This window comes from Pyxicephalus adspersus, chromosome 4 (genome assembly GCF_032062135.1).
Source record: "Pyxicephalus adspersus chromosome 4, UCB_Pads_2.0, whole genome shotgun sequence".
NCBI classification, from domain to species: domain Eukaryota; kingdom Metazoa; phylum Chordata; class Amphibia; order Anura; family Pyxicephalidae; genus Pyxicephalus; species Pyxicephalus adspersus.
Window position 1 is genome coordinate 125,570,806 of NC_092861.1, and position 15,556 is coordinate 125,586,361.

General features: G+C 42.1%; 2 non-coding genes across 2 annotated transcripts; both read left to right on the forward strand.

Annotated features, from left to right (window-relative positions):
* The first annotated feature begins 10,235 nt into the window (after window positions 1-10,235).
* On the forward strand, window positions 10,236-10,344 carry TRNAL-CAA (transfer RNA leucine (anticodon CAA)). The gene is made up of 2 exons: window positions 10,236-10,273; window positions 10,299-10,344. It is a non-coding gene; the product is annotated as a tRNA-Leu (tRNA).
* A 2,585-nt stretch (window positions 10,345-12,929) lies between these two features.
* Window positions 12,930-13,039, forward strand: TRNAL-CAA (transfer RNA leucine (anticodon CAA)). Its single transcript has 2 exons — window positions 12,930-12,967; window positions 12,994-13,039. It is a non-coding gene; the product is annotated as a tRNA-Leu (tRNA).
* The last annotated feature ends 2,517 nt before the right edge of the window (window positions 13,040-15,556 follow it).

A 15,556-nucleotide genomic window follows, 5' to 3' on the forward strand; every position in this document is an offset into this window, starting at 1 on the left:
AGCCTATATAGTACACCTGGTGGTTTATGTTAGCCAAGTGGCTATCTATATCTTTGATTTGAAACACTATTTGAAAGACTAAAAATGGGGAGAACGTTAAATCAGAAGATATGAAAATATGGTAAAATAAATCCTCTCACTTGCATTTATTTAAAAAAAAAATACAGTTTACTTCACTGTGTGGTATTTCCAAAACAGCGACCCATCAGAAATCATTATACAAGAATTTTAATCACTTTTTCTTGCTTCTAGCAATGGTATGATAGCAGGGCAATCATTTCTCCTGCATTAGCCCTCTTGGCACACTATCATTTTAAAGTCACTCGCAATGTCCTTGTGAAAGGGATGCCACTAGGCACACTTGGTCAGCTTTCTCAGTATGGAGACATACTTACAACACAAATCCCTAAAAAACTCATGGCATTCAGGCTTCTTCCAGCCCTTCTATATTCGGGCCCCACATGGACCTCTCTTCCTAATCCACAGTTGTCCTCAAGGTACAACTTGATCTCTCAATCTAAAATGGAAATTTACTTTTATTGGGATATGGCAGGTGCTATTCAGCCACCTCCAATTCCTGATAGAGTGTTTGGCCCACTCCTTCCTTCCAATACACTCTGGACCTTGATCCCAACAAAACTGCAAATCAATAATCAAAATCAACTGCAGCACAATAATTGCTTTCAGGCTTGTCCAGGCCCTTTAAATGTCTTCCACAAGTAAAAAAAGAGTATAATGTTGCCAAATGCTCTCAAAATGTTGTCCCACAAAGCTTACTATGCTACGTGTGTAGTAAAATTGTAAAACTGAGTATGCGATCCGTAATGGATATAGTGAAAAGTGAAGATAGCATATTTTTGGAGGTAAAGATACATGGAATTTTACCTGGGGGTTTTAAAAACATACACTAAAGCTGATTTCTATGGGAATCCACAATAGAAGGGTGGGATCAATTACCTATACAATGGAGCATGTTTTCTCCCAAACAGGAAAATGGAAAGTTAAATACTTCCCTACCCTTATTTTCCTTTCCTGATAGCTCCAAGGTAGCATGCAAATAGGTTAATCCCCTCCTTCCCCCCCACCAGTCTTAGGACTTAAGTAAATAAAATCAAGGCAGTCCATACACCTAGTATTCCATAACTGTCCCTCCTCACAAAAATTAAATAAATCTCACAAGGAATCCAGTGGATAGACTAGTGGCATTGGAATAGCCGATGCGCAAGAAGAAGATATGCTGTGGGTTAATTGGGCTGTGACTGTGGGCTGTGTGTAATCAAAAAGGCTGCCAGCAACAGAAGGCCCAGTGAGATCTTTTAGGGGTCAGCTCCCCCCTGAGAACCCATACATGAAAGGCACTGGGGAAACACAGTCCAGTGTCAACTCATCTGTCCCCATGTCTTGCTGACAAGGAAACCTTGGGATGAAGTTCTTTAGTTTGTGGTTTGTCAAGGAATATAATATAGACTTGACATATTCAGCTACCATGGTAATGCCCATTCTCCCGAGGATCTTGTCTTTCAAATTCAATTCAATAAAAGGCTAGAAAACCTTGAAAGGCCACTCAAGTTTCAGGATCTTTGAAACTGTTGTCCTTAGTGGGCAGAGTCAAGCTCCTTAAACTATCTGCTCCAAATAAAGTGCCCCTCAAGAGTCTCTTGCATCTGATGTAATTGTTGCCTAATGAATCGGAAAAATGACAACTGAGAAGATCTTGTCTGTTCAATCAACATATGATGCTGGCATAGTTACCATTGTTACTGTGTCAAAGTTACTATTGGGATAATCATGTACATGACTTTAAGATATCATTTCACCATGAGAAACGTTTCCCTCCAGAATTGCCAGATTCTAGGTCTGTGTGGAAAGGAGGAGACCATTCTCTCAGACCCAAGTCTTTCCAATGCAAAAAAGGGATCTTCCATGGCCAAGAATCAGAATATTTGGTGACATCCCAGGTGACAAAACCAGGTGACATCCTCAGGTGTTTAATTGCAGTCGATATCCCAGGTCTACTGAGTTCAGATCTAGCTGTTAGGATGACCTGTTTAATATCATGCTCTATACTCCTTTGTGAAACATGACAAAAAGACATAACATATTAAAGAGAGGCCTAGGGCTGACAGACCAATTTCAATCTGGGCTGAGGTGGTCAGAAAATATGTGAGCTTGCTGAGTTAGAAAACTACAGCAAAAATATGGTATGCTGAGACACCCACATTCTCTGACTGGCTTTGTTAGAGAATGTCTCCATACTGCACATTTTGGGACTTGTATAAATGCACTAATTATGTAATGAACCAGCCGTAACTGAAGCTTTATAGGTGTAGGGATGTAGGTTGTGTGGCCTATTAGAAAAGGTATCTGCCTTTTCTAGTCTGTCTGTGGTATAGCAATTGCTTAATATGTCAGTATCAGCAAGAGAATTTATCATACCTCCAAGCCACTGATGGAACATCAAAATCCAATAAACATTAATTAAAACATCCACTAAAGGCGTAAAACCTTTGAGTTTCTGATCCAACTGGAGACACCTTATCCAATAGGCCACACAGCCTACAACCCTAGACCAAAGCTTCCAATTTGCTGAACTGTAAGGGTACTAATTCCTGGAGATGTCAAACTAGGGTAGATTTTTTTGTTTTATTTTTATCTGCTCCTATGATTGAAAAAAAATGCAAGTGCGTGGAGAAAAAATCAAGTCAAACTAAAAACCTTAAAGAATTGAAGCAAATGCAAGTGTGTAGAGAAAATATGAAGTCAGGTTAAAACCTTAAAAAACATGGAGCATAGTTTAAAGATGAGGCCTCAATAGGAATGAGTTAGAATAGCTAAGAAATGTATGTTTCCTCTTAAATTTAAAAAAAATCAAGAAATCTGTTGAAAGACAACTTCATTTGTACATAGATAGAGAACATAGAGAAAAAAGTATATGAAAAACAGAACCTAATATATCAGGGGAGAGATTCAGTAAACCTGAACAAACGTAAACGTTTTAGAAAATCATAAAAACAGGCCTTGATAATGAAGCGGCCAGAGGTTAGATAAAAAGCTTCCAAGGTGGAGTATCAGAAGCTAACAAACATCAACATAAGGTCTCAAACCCTCCCCCTTCTGAAACAACACAAAGATAAAAATTCTTTCCACTGAGAGACTTGAAACACATTGCCGCCTTGTCAGGATTGATGACTTGTCTAAAGCTGCGTACACACCTGCAATTTTTCTCGTTGGAAAGGATCTTTCACGATCCTTTCCAACGAGAAAAGACTGCACGATGCATGAACGATGCTGTACATACAGCACCGTTCATGCTCTATGGAGAGGGGAGGGGGAGAGCGACGGAGCGGCACCCTGCTGCGCGCTCTCCCCTTCCCTTTCATTACGATCGGTCGTCGTCCATCGTCCATGGATCCGCCAGGACGGTCGTTGGACGATGGACGACGACCGACTGTACACACGGCAGATTTTCGCCCGATAATTGGCCGATACCGATTATCGGGCGAGAAAAATTTGCCGTGTGTACGCAGCTTAAGGCACCAGACTCAAGAGCTGTCTCTTCTTTGTGTGTGGGTGCTCTGGTCTCTGAATAAAGGTGTGGGTTCAAATCGCACTTCTGATAATCCCTTTTGAAATTCACTTGGTGTTTTGTCGTTCGTCAACAGGAATCCTCAAAGCTAACATACTCCCCATATTTTATATGGGTTTGTGCCAAGAGCATGAAAATAAAAGATCTGAACTGTGTATGCTGTGTAAGGGCCGTCTCTCTAGCTTTTCTACAGGTGTGTCTTAGATGAATAACAGTTAATATTAGGTACATTGTTTCAAAATGAATTGCAGTTAGAGCCTTGTCAGGATGGCCAAGTGGTCTAAGGTGCCAGACCTTGCAATCAAGTGCAATCTATTCACAGGTTGTGAGTATTCTAAACTCCAAATAGAGATGTGGCTTCAAATCCCAATGTAGACTAATTTTTTTCATTTTGTTGTGCTCAGACCGTCATTTTAGGGAGGAAATTTGTATTAACAGGGTCATTTGGAAGAAGGAATTCACAGAGTTAACACACAATTCACATGAAGAACAAAATGTGCTGAAAGTTCTGATTCATAGTACTCATTAACATCTTTCAACTAAAATCTTGATTCAACTTAATTTGTGCATCAAAAAAGAAAGGACATGAAACATAGGACACTTTTATTAGGCTTGGATGCTCTGCAAAATTGTCAGAATGGTCGAGCCATGTAAGACACCAGACTAAGGATCTGTAATCTGTATCTTTACTGGGTGTGGATGTTTTGGTCTCCGAATGGAGGCAATGGTTCAAATTCCACTTCTGACAAACCATTTTCAATTCACGGTTGTTCTCAGACAGTCACTTTAGGAGGTGTTTTCTATTAACAGGGTCATTTGGGAGAAGGAATCCACAGTTAACACACACGCCACACAAAGATCAAACTGTTGTGAAAGTCCTGCTACATAATGCTCATTAACGTCTTATGTGTGCTTGTGCGAAGAGCAGGAAAGCAAAGGTGCTGAACATAGCCTTTTCAAAAAGAGCGGACCTGCAGAAAACCCTGAGCCATTTTATCTGAAGCGGGGCTTTTTTTCCAGTGGGCAAGAAGTCTGCCCAGTGCCGCTTCGCTGATCGTTGAACCTAATATGGACCATCATTATGCTCCAGAGGCCTCAATAGGCATGACTTGGTTCTGCTCAGGAACCTACATAATAATTCCTCTCCAAATATCAGACTGATTCAAAGTTCTGTTTTAAAGGGAGGCAGGCTTGCAGATGCTGTCTGTGAAGCAGGGATCAACCACACCCTTTCAACTGAAATCAACTTTTATTTGTAGATCACAAAAGAAAGGATATGAATCACAGGGAAATTTTATTAGGTAAGACGCAAAATGCATTTGTAAGAACCAAGCTTAATAACTAAAATAATACACCCAAATTTAGGGGCAGAAGCTTCCAAGGTGGACCATCAAGAGCCAAAGAACACCAACCACAAACCCTCAATCCTCTGATCCAAAGTTAGACGTCTTATCCATTATACCACACAGTTTGGGGCACTAGCTGCAACTGAGGCTGTGTGTGTAGTGTGGATCAGCCACACTCTTAAAGGAGTTGCCCATTTTCAGGTTATACAACTTAGATGGCACCAGTGGATCCAAGAAAAAAAGAATTTCAAATGCAGGACACTTGTATACGGTCAACCTTTGAGAAATGTATTTGCAGAAGTGTCTCCCAGACTAGTTATTGGTTAAGTTAGACACAAAGTTCAAACTTCTTTGCACTGGGAGGGCTGCATTGCTCTGCAGACTTGTCAGGATGGCCAAGCAGTCTAAGGTGCCAGACTCAACATCTGTATCATCACTCTAAGTGGGTGTTCTGGTCTCTGAATTGAGATGTGGGTTCAAAGCCCACTTCTGACAATCCTTTTTCAAATCAAGGTTGTGCTCTGACAGCCACTTCACTTGTGGTTTTGTCTTTCATCAAAAGGATTCCACAGAGTTACCAGACTCCACAATATGATCAAAGTGTCAGAAAAGATCGTCCTTACCATGTTCAATGAAGCCTTATCTGACCTTGTGACAAGAGCATGAAGATACAAGAGATGCACAATCACCTACTGAAAAGCTCAGCCATTTTATGTAAAGCAAGGGAGTGTGATGAACGTTTGGCTCAAGCTTGACCAGAAGCAAGGTTTGAAGTACCGTGTGATAGTGGCTACACTTTCTACATAAGCGTTTGTGAAATGTTACTGTGCTCCATTTCACTTCCAGGCTTCCACTTGTCCAATGAAGAACCTTCCATCCCCCAGATGCTGGAACGCAAGAGGAAATATGGCCCAAATAACCCCAAAACAAAGCTAATCATTGTGGCAATTGCTAAGCTGATTGCATTTGAGCTTCTCCCTTACCGGCTGGTTGACTCCAATGCGTTCCGTTATGCATTTCTCTGCGCGAACCCACAGTACGTTATGCCCAAGCAGCAGTATTTTGCACAAAAATGTGTTCCTGCTTTGCATGAACACATGCAGAGCAATGTGTCTGTGACCCTGAACCGACAGTTGGTCGAGCAAGCATGGAGTGGGAAGATGTATTTTCTACACAGCTCACTGGGTAACTTTGGTGGCAGCAGGGGAAGATGCAGCTGCAGGAAGGCCTGCATACCTAGCTCCGCCGGAGACCCAGCACCTCCTATTCATCAGCATCTGTTTACCACCAGCAACAACCTGCTGTTTGTTATTTCGGTGCACAAGTCAGAGGTTGCGATGCCTCGGTTCCCTCAGCCACAAGGGCGCAACCATTCTAAGTTCCCTTGCAGGAGCTGGAGAACATATGGCTAAGTCCGCAAAGACTCCAGCCAGGCAAGGTTGTGTGTGACAATGGGGCCAATCTGCTGGCAGCCCTGCATTCTGGGAAAATCACACACGTACCTTGCCTGTCCCACGTCATGAACCTCATAGTACATTGCTTCCTTGGGAATTACCCAGGCCTCCAGCCGCTGTTGCTGAAGGCCAGAAAGTTGTCAGCGCATTTCCGCCGGTCATACACAGCCAGTGCCAGATTGGTGGATTTACAGCGAAACCTCAATCTGCCGGTGCGCTGGTTAATTTGTGATGTGGCCACTCGTTGGAAAGTCTGTTCGTTTGAGACGCTTACCTACATTACTTTACTTCAGCCCTGTAGAGTGGCTGTATATTGAGGACTTGTATTGGCACCTTTGGAAGAGGCGACCAGGATGATCAGCAGTGATTAGGCCTGTGTCAGTGACACCATCCCAATCATTTGCCTGCTGGAACAGATGATGGTGGAGCTCGGACATGACACAGAGCGGACGCTGCAGGAAGAGATGACGTTTCAAACATCATCTCGGACATGCATGCCTTTTAGTCATAGTGTACCGTAAAACCAGGAAGAGGAGGAGGTGGAAGAGGATGAGGATAAGGAGGAGAGTGCCGGCATGGGAGAAGAGGAGGAAGGAGCAGAAGAGGATTTGGAGGGTACATGGCATCCATCCACCCAAACACAAGGCGGCATGTTCCATGGATGGCAAGACAAGGCGGAAGAGAAGGATGACGACTCTGTGCTGCTGTTTGACCTGTGTCCAGAATTCCCTCAGCTGTGGGAACTTTGAGCCACATGACAGCCTTCATGCAGGAGTGCATAGCTAAAGATCCGCCCATACAACACATAAAAACAAAGACTGATGACTATTGGATTGCTACATTACTTGATCCACGTTACAAGACTGAGATAGAACAACTCATATTGCCCCATTACAGGGGACCTAAAATGCAGCACTACCAAGAAGTGCTTGTAAGGGATCCCTATGGCAGTTCCACCAGCCATGGCAGCCAAACTGCCTTAAGTGGCATGGGTGGCAGCAGCAGGAAAGGTCATCAAAGCCAAACTATGCAGGCTTTTTTCAGCTTTTTGATAGATAGCAAGAGATATCAGAATAAAATATCTGTATGTTTTTTTTAGAGAAATACAGACATTTTTCTGCCTTTTTTGATAACAAGTGGTATCAGAATTAAATATCTGTATTTTTGTGAGAAATTGTACAGACATTTTTCTGGCTTTTTTGATAGATAGCAAGTGGTATTCGAATTAAATATCTGTATTTTTTTGAGAGAAATACAGAAATTTTTCTGGCTTTTTTGATAGATAGTTTGAGAGAAATACAGAAATTTTTCTGGCTTTTTTGATAGATAGAAAGTGGTATTCGAATTAAATATCTGTATTTTTTTGAGAGAAATACAGAAAATTTTCTGCCTTTTTTGATAGATAGCAAGTGGTATCAGAATTAAATATCTGTATTTTTTTGAGAGAGATACAGAAATTTTTCTGCCTTTTTTGATAGCAAGTGGTATGAGAATAAATATCTGTATTTTATTAAGAGAAATGCAGAAATTTTCTCCCTTTTTTGATAGATAGCAAGAGGTATAAGAATTTCTGATACCTCTTGCTATCTATCAAAAAAGGCCTCCTTCCGCTGCCGCTGCCTGTCAGTACTCATTCACTAAAACTGTAGAGTTCTGGGTGTCATTGATGATGCACTATACCCAGCTCTAGATGCCAGTTACCAATGTTATCCACGCTCCGTCTCAGGGCCCACCGCCCCCTTCTCCTGCTGTTGCAGCTGCCGCCTGCCCAGTATTCCATTCACAAAAAATTTTATTACACACTTCTGGGTGTCATTGACGATGCACTACACCCAGCTCTAGATGCCAGTTACCAAACCTGTCTACCCTCTGTCTTAGGGCCCACCGTCCTCCTCCTCCTGCTGTTGCTGCTGCCGCCTGCCCAGTACTTCATTCACAAAAATTTTATTACACACTTCTGGGTGCCATTGACGATGCACTACACCCAGCTCTGGATGCCAGTTACCAATGCCATTGACTTTAATGGTGTTCGAATTGGACGTTCGATCACCCGAACAAAAAAAAGGCCTATTCGAGCAAATAGCTGTTGAATCGAATAGTGAGATATTCAACCAACACTGCGAATAACTGTTAAGATTAGGTACGTAATGAAAAAAAGGTTCCCAGTCAGGGGCTTGCAGTGCACTGCAGACTAGGGATGAGCGAGAAGGCCTCTGACAGTCTCGCGAAAATTTCCTCGAACTTCTGGTGGGTTTTTGCGAATTCCATTAAAGTCAATAGGACGACATTAATAGCAAAGCCCCTATACATGTTAGAGCTACCAAATTTGCTAGGTAAGTGTAGGAGAACAGTGGCAACAAGGGAAAAATACAAAAGTTTCTAAAGACCTTGTAGTTTTCCAGAAAATGTCAGGCAAAGTCACAGCAGGTATATAGGATTTTTTGCATGATTGACAGCGTCCAGAAGGCAGCATAAACATTAGTACATTGAGAAGGTGTGAACTCAACCCACTGGCAACAGTCTCTGCCATCAAAACAGCAGTAAAATGTGTTACTGTTTAATGTACACACTCCTATAGAATTTACATAGCTGCATAATATCTTAACGCTATATAAATCCTGTTTATTAAAAAAAATAATTGCTAGCTGGCATCATGACCTGCATGACCCATAAAGTTGTGGACAAGAAGTGCGGTGACATTAGGCAAAAGGATGGAGGACCAGAGACAGAGCGTGGGTCAGCAAGGTCAGTAGCAAGGTGTGGCCCCTGGTCAGCTGTCACCAGTGAGACTGCATTCATAACAATCATAGAGAGCTGGGTGTAGTGCATTGTCAATGCCACCCAGAAGTGTACAATTTATTGAATGGAGTACTGACAGGTGGCAGCAGCAACAGCAGGAGGAGGAGGAGGCACTGGGCCCTGAGAGGGAGTGTGGGTGGCATTGGTAACTGGCATCTAGAGCTGGGTACTGGGCAGGCAGTAGCAGGATCAGCATGAGGAGGAGGCGGTGGGCAATAAGACGGAGTGTGCACAGCATTAGTAACTAGCATCTAGAGCTGGTACTGGGCAGAGCGGGAGTAACTATGACTCTCTTAAGGTAGCCAAATGTGTCATCATCAAATTATTTATGCACAATTTATGCAAATTATTTATGAATGAACGAGATTCCCACTGTCCCTATCTACTATCCAGCAAAACCACAGCCAAGGGAACGGGCTTGGTGTAGTCATCGGTGAAAGAAGACCCTGTTGAACTTGGCGCTAGTCTTCTACTGTAAAGAGACATGAGAGGTGTAGGATAAGTGGGAGTATGAATAGGTTAAGACTTTAGAGGCTCCAACTATTGGTAAATGTGAAGAGACTGAGGCTTCCCCTCACATGGACAGTGTAGGGGCTGTAGCTAATAAAGACATTGGTGTGTGAGGGACTGCCTTTTTCTATCTGCTAGCTGAAACTTTGTAAAACACACAATGCACAATTGTACAAGAGTTTCCTGTCCCTCATAGTGGCCTTAGAAACCACACCAGGATATTAAAAATTCAGGAAGTACAGGGGCAGGGATGAGAACATGTGCTCAGCCAGGGTAGGTGCCTGCATTCCTTCCATGAGTCGTGAGGCAATAGCAAGCCAATGTAAAATAGGTGAATCAAGAGGGAGCATTCAAGGCATTGGTAAATGGCATCTAGAGCTGTGTACTAAAAAAGAAAGGATATGAAAAACAGGACACATTTATTAGCTTAGACTTTGAAAAAGCATTTTTCAATTCATGGTTGTGCTCAGTCACATTAGGAGGAGTTTTCTATTAACAGCGCCATTTGGAAGCAGGAGGCCTGCAAAGTTCTGCAGACTTGTCAGGATGGCCGAGTGTTCTAAGGCACCAGACTCAAGAGCAATCTCTTCACCGGTGTGGGTGTTCTGGTCTCCGAATGGAGGCGTGGGTTCAAATCCCACTTCTGACAAATTCAACTGAAGATATTTCTCAACCTCTTGTTGCTGCGGGGTCTGTAAAGCTTTTCCATCCTGTTCTGTTGCAATGACAATGGTTACAGGCACAAAAGGGAAGGTGAATAAACCTAAAGTATTTATATTGTGTTTGTTTGTTTTACAAAAAAAATATTATTATTAAGTGCTCCCATGGATTCACTGGGCATTTTAGTGTTACTAAAGATACTGCACAGCAGAAACTGTTTACCTTCAGACTATATTGAGGTTCTTCAAGGCTCGAAGTATATCTTCAAGATATACTAACATGGGAGAACCTGGGTGATTCAGATTTTAGCAAATCTTTTCCAGGTTTGCTGGATCACCCATGTTCTCCCATAATAGTCCATCTTCTCCAGTCTTGGAGAACTTTAATAAATCAGGCCCTCTGTTTCTCTCTTTCTGACTGATACTTTACAAAGATACAGCAAGAGCCAGGGAAGTCACTGCTCCGATTCATCCAATTGAGTGAGCCTAGAGCTTTACATGCTAGATGAAATCAAGTCACTATTTATAAACATAATTTACTTTTCTTACTTTGTTTTTATTATGATTAGGAAGAGAGGGGTCCCAAGGAAGAGGTTGGCAGGTGCAGTGTACCTCAAGCATCGGCCATAATGGAGTGCACAGAGTGCAAGTTATTCAGGCAGATAGTGTCATTTGCCAGAGCTGGCAGTGTGGAAGTATTAGAGACTCTTCCTATTGTAAATGATATTGAAGGAGAATGAAGGAGAAGTGCAGTGGTTTGGTAGTTTGTTTTCTGGCCTTGCAGCACAAGGATCTAGGTTCAAGTGTCAGCCAGAAGACTCAGAACAATCAGTATAAGAAAATACTAATTGCTTTGTCACAAACTTTTAATGAATTCCTATTGGGGGCCAGACTTCTGTAAGCTGTATTACAACACTAGTGTCACTTTGCTGTGTAGTCAGTCGGATGTCCTAACCATTCAGCGCCACATTTTAAGTATGCACAGTGCAAAAAGTGGAGTGGAGCTAAACTTTTGCATGGGTAGAAACTACTGCCCCAGGAATATGTGACATAGGTATTTAGGGATTAGCAGAAAAACCCTCCTAATCACCTTCACCTAGAAGGATGGAATGAAAACGTATCTTGGAAAGGTCATTAAAAGAAAGTTTTTTAATTAAGAAGGAGGTAAAATGTTATTGGCTAATATATTATTTTTAGCAAAAGGTCTGCTTTTTTAAAATATCAGTTGTTCAAACTTTTAATGGATACCGGCTGAGAATAAAATAGAACAAGATCATGAGTAACACTTTAAAATGCTCCCAAATCACTGTCATTCAAACAGAGAGCTGTACACCGGACTTATTTTCTTTTATGACTCTTAGTGACTAGGCCTCTGGGCTGGGTGAAAGGTGTCAGAGGGTGATTACCACCTGTTTGTCAGATCTGGTGGCGATGGTTGAATAAAGTTTTTCAAAAGAGTAAAAACATCAGGTTTTCATTAGGCACAATTAAAGGTATCAGTGTTGGTGGTCCTGTTTCAAAAGCTACTAGCAGCCACTTATACTATACTTTATTCAGGATGTTACTTGTGTTGCTCTTCCTATTGGGCTACAATTATTGCTGTAGGATCTGAACTTAGTGTTATTGGTGTTACAGGCACCACTGTTTGAAAATATTAAAAAGATTACATTGTCATTATTAGTGGACATTAAATCAAAATTTAGAACATCCTAAAGTGGAACTCAACTGAAAAGTGCCGAATAAAAAAAAAAAATACACTTAGCTTCAGTCCTGCAGGGCAGTCAGATCCATCAGGGGTGTCTTGCATCGCATCCTGCATTGCCCCAGCACCCGTCCAGGAGCTGGCGCTCCGGCCGCCACCATCTTCTGCTCTTCTTCCTGGTTCTTCATCCTACGTCACCCGACCAGGCGAGATCAGGTGACGTAGGATGGAAGAAAAACTTGCCGATCTCACTGCGCATTTTTCACTTTGCGCGAAAAGGCTCCTGCACATGTCCGAGGTGCTCGGGCATGCGCAGAAGGAGCACCCAAGAGTCTCCGGGAATGCGCGACGTAGGTATCCCTGGAGGCTTTGCGCTCCCATTCATTCTCGATTGCCTAGGCAATCAAGAATTAGGGGGCAGTGCTGCACCCTTTTTTTTAAAAAAAAAAAAGAGTGTTGCACTTAAAAAAAAATCAAACAGAATTTTTACCTTACATAAAAAGGTTGTCTACCCTTTTATGTAAAGTGAAATTTCTGAGTTTTGGTACGTTTAAGTTGGCAGCATTGCAATACAAATCTCTATACTTGATGAGTTTCCCAAGAACCCCATCTTCTACCCAATTATGAACGCACAAAATCCTGCCAAGGTGGAGCTTCAAGAGCTGATCAACTAAAACGACCACGAAGGGACTCGAACCCTCAATCTCCTGATCCGAAGTCAGACGCCTTATCCATTAGGCCACACAGTGTCCTGTTTTAGTTGTGGCTTACTGTGTAGCAGTTCTAGAGGCGTGTCTGAGACGAATAACTGTTAAGCTTAGCCAATAATGCAAACAGAATTCCAGTCGGAGGCCTGCAAGGCTCTGCAGACTTGTCAGGATGGCCGAGTGGTCTAAGGCGCCAGACTCAAGAGCAATTTCTTCATCGGGTGTGGGTGTTCTGGTCTCTGAATGGAGCCGTGGGTTCAAATCCCACTTCTGACATACCATTTTCAATTCATGCTTGTGCTCAGACAGTCTCTTTAGGAGCAGTTTTCTATTAACAGGGTCATTTGGAAGAAGGAATCCACAGAGATGCCACACAAAGACCAAATTGTTCTTAAAGTTCTTGAAAGTCGTGAAAGTGCTCATTAACGTCTTTTGTGTGCTTGTGCCAAGAGCAGGAAAACAATGGTGTTGAACATAGCCTATTCAAACACAGCGGACCTGCAGAAAACCCCCGAGTCATTTTATCTGAAGTGAGGTTTTTTTTTTGCAGCGGGCCAAGAAGTCCGCTTGGTGCCGCTTCGCTGATGGTTGAACCTAATATGGACCATCATTATGCTCCTGAGGCCTCAATAGGTATGACTTAATTCTGCTCAGGAACCCACATAATAATTCCTTTTCCAATATCAGACGGATCGAAATTTCTGTTTCATAGGCGACTTAGGCTGGCAGATGCTGTCTGTGAAGCAGGGATCAACTACACCCTTTAAACTGAAATCAACTTTTTTCAATTATTTGTAGATCAAAAGAGAAAGGATATGAAGCACAGGACACTCTTTTTAGCTTAGACTTTCAAAAAGCATTTGCAAGGACCAAGCTTAATAACTGATATAATACATCCATGTTTATGGGGCCAGAAGCTTCCATGGTAGACCATCAAGAGCAAAAAAAAAAAAAAACAACCACAATGACCATGAAGGGACTTGAACACATTGATGACACACAGTCACACATGAAGTGACTTGAACATTTTGATTTGAAGTTAGACGTCTTATCCATTAGGCCACTTAAAGTAGGGCAGTGGCTGCATCTGAACCTGTGTGTGTAGCATGGATCAGCCACACTCTTAAAGCCGTTGCCCATTTTCAGGTTATGCAACTTAGATGGTGTTAAGGCAATCTCCTACTGATCCCCAATCAGCTGTCCCTCTCTCTCTGATGGCTTGTGTTTACAGCGACGCTGGGAGAGCACGTAACACAAGCAACTCAAGCATGTAGTTTGATGACTCTCAAGGCATTATTTTTTCATCGCAGTTTGTACAGTCAGATGGCAGGGTGGAAGGCACTGAGCAGTTAGTCAATAACAAGAAATGCAATTACCAACTTTGCTGAGCACGGAATGTCTCAAGGTAAGGAGTCTCAGGGTTAGGTGGAAGCAAATGTTGGTTTACTAATAAAGAGGATATAATTAGTTTCAACACAACTCAATATTCTACAAAATATAGCCAAAACACAAAAATAATTACCTTCAAGACTCCTCCTCCTTCAAAATTCCTCAGCTCCTTACATTTTCCTCCTTTTATCCTTCAAAATAGGATACCTACTTGGCCCTATACCTCTGTTCCTTTACATAAAAATAGACAGCTTCAGGTTCTTGGGCATACATAATTTGAGGAAGCTGAATGATTTTTCCCTAGTACTGTCATCCTACAGTGGGATGTTTCAGAGGGGTTACAAGTCATACATACAGGTAACATACATCTCCCTGGGTAATATTTATAGTATGTGTAATTATCATAATTTTTTCAGGGAATCATAGATTTTACAGTTATTGCAAAAGTTGTACAGGTTATGAAGTAAACATTTATATCACTTTCTGTAACATCAGTGTCATTGTAGATATTGCTAAAGACTCTAAGCAGTGTTATGACTGGAGTGGAGACAACAATCAAACGGGATGTTAACATACCTTGAGTACTATGCATATCCGATAGACTAAAGCTATTATATATTTCTTTGGCAAGACGTTCCCATATGTTTCCCTGGAAATCAGTCACTATACTCAAGTCCTCGCCGGTGCATAGACAGGGTAGAGTCATTCTTTGACACACTGGAGACAAATGAAGGGCAAATCTTGAAGGTGATAGTGGCAAGTTGTTGTGACCCAAACAGGACAGAAAATGACCATCAGGGCTCTAAAACTGCAGACAAGCATCCGGGCTGGTATCCGTGGATCAAGAAGCATCATCCTGGCGCTGGATCAGAGGTGCCTTCTTTACTTTTGAGGAGTGTATCCAGGTGGGTCCTCCACTGGTCATCACAGCTATTCTAGTGATAGCTTGCACGGTGACCGGGGGTCCAAAGGATTTGTGCTTTTGCAGAGCTTTAACCAACACTACGTCTCCGGGCTTGAATGGGTGCGTCGGTTGATCTGTAGGGAGATGAAAAGAAAGAGACATCTCCGTAGTTGCTGTTCAGCTTTTCAGTTAACTTAGCTACATGTTGATCCTGAATTTGTTGGAGATTTCCAGGTAATAAAATTGAAGGGTCTTTAGCCCAGGGGGTGGGATAAGGTCTTCTGATTAAAATTTCAAAGGGTGATAATTTATTGACAGGATTGGGTGTCATTCTTATTTCAGCTAGTACAGCTGACAAATATTGGTCCCATTTTTAAAGGGTCCCTCCTGTCACTTTCCTCAATATGTCTTTTAATGTCCTATTCATCCTTTCTACTACCCCTGCACTTTAGGGGTGGTAAGGAATATGAAACTTCCATTCTATACTCATCATGTTTGAA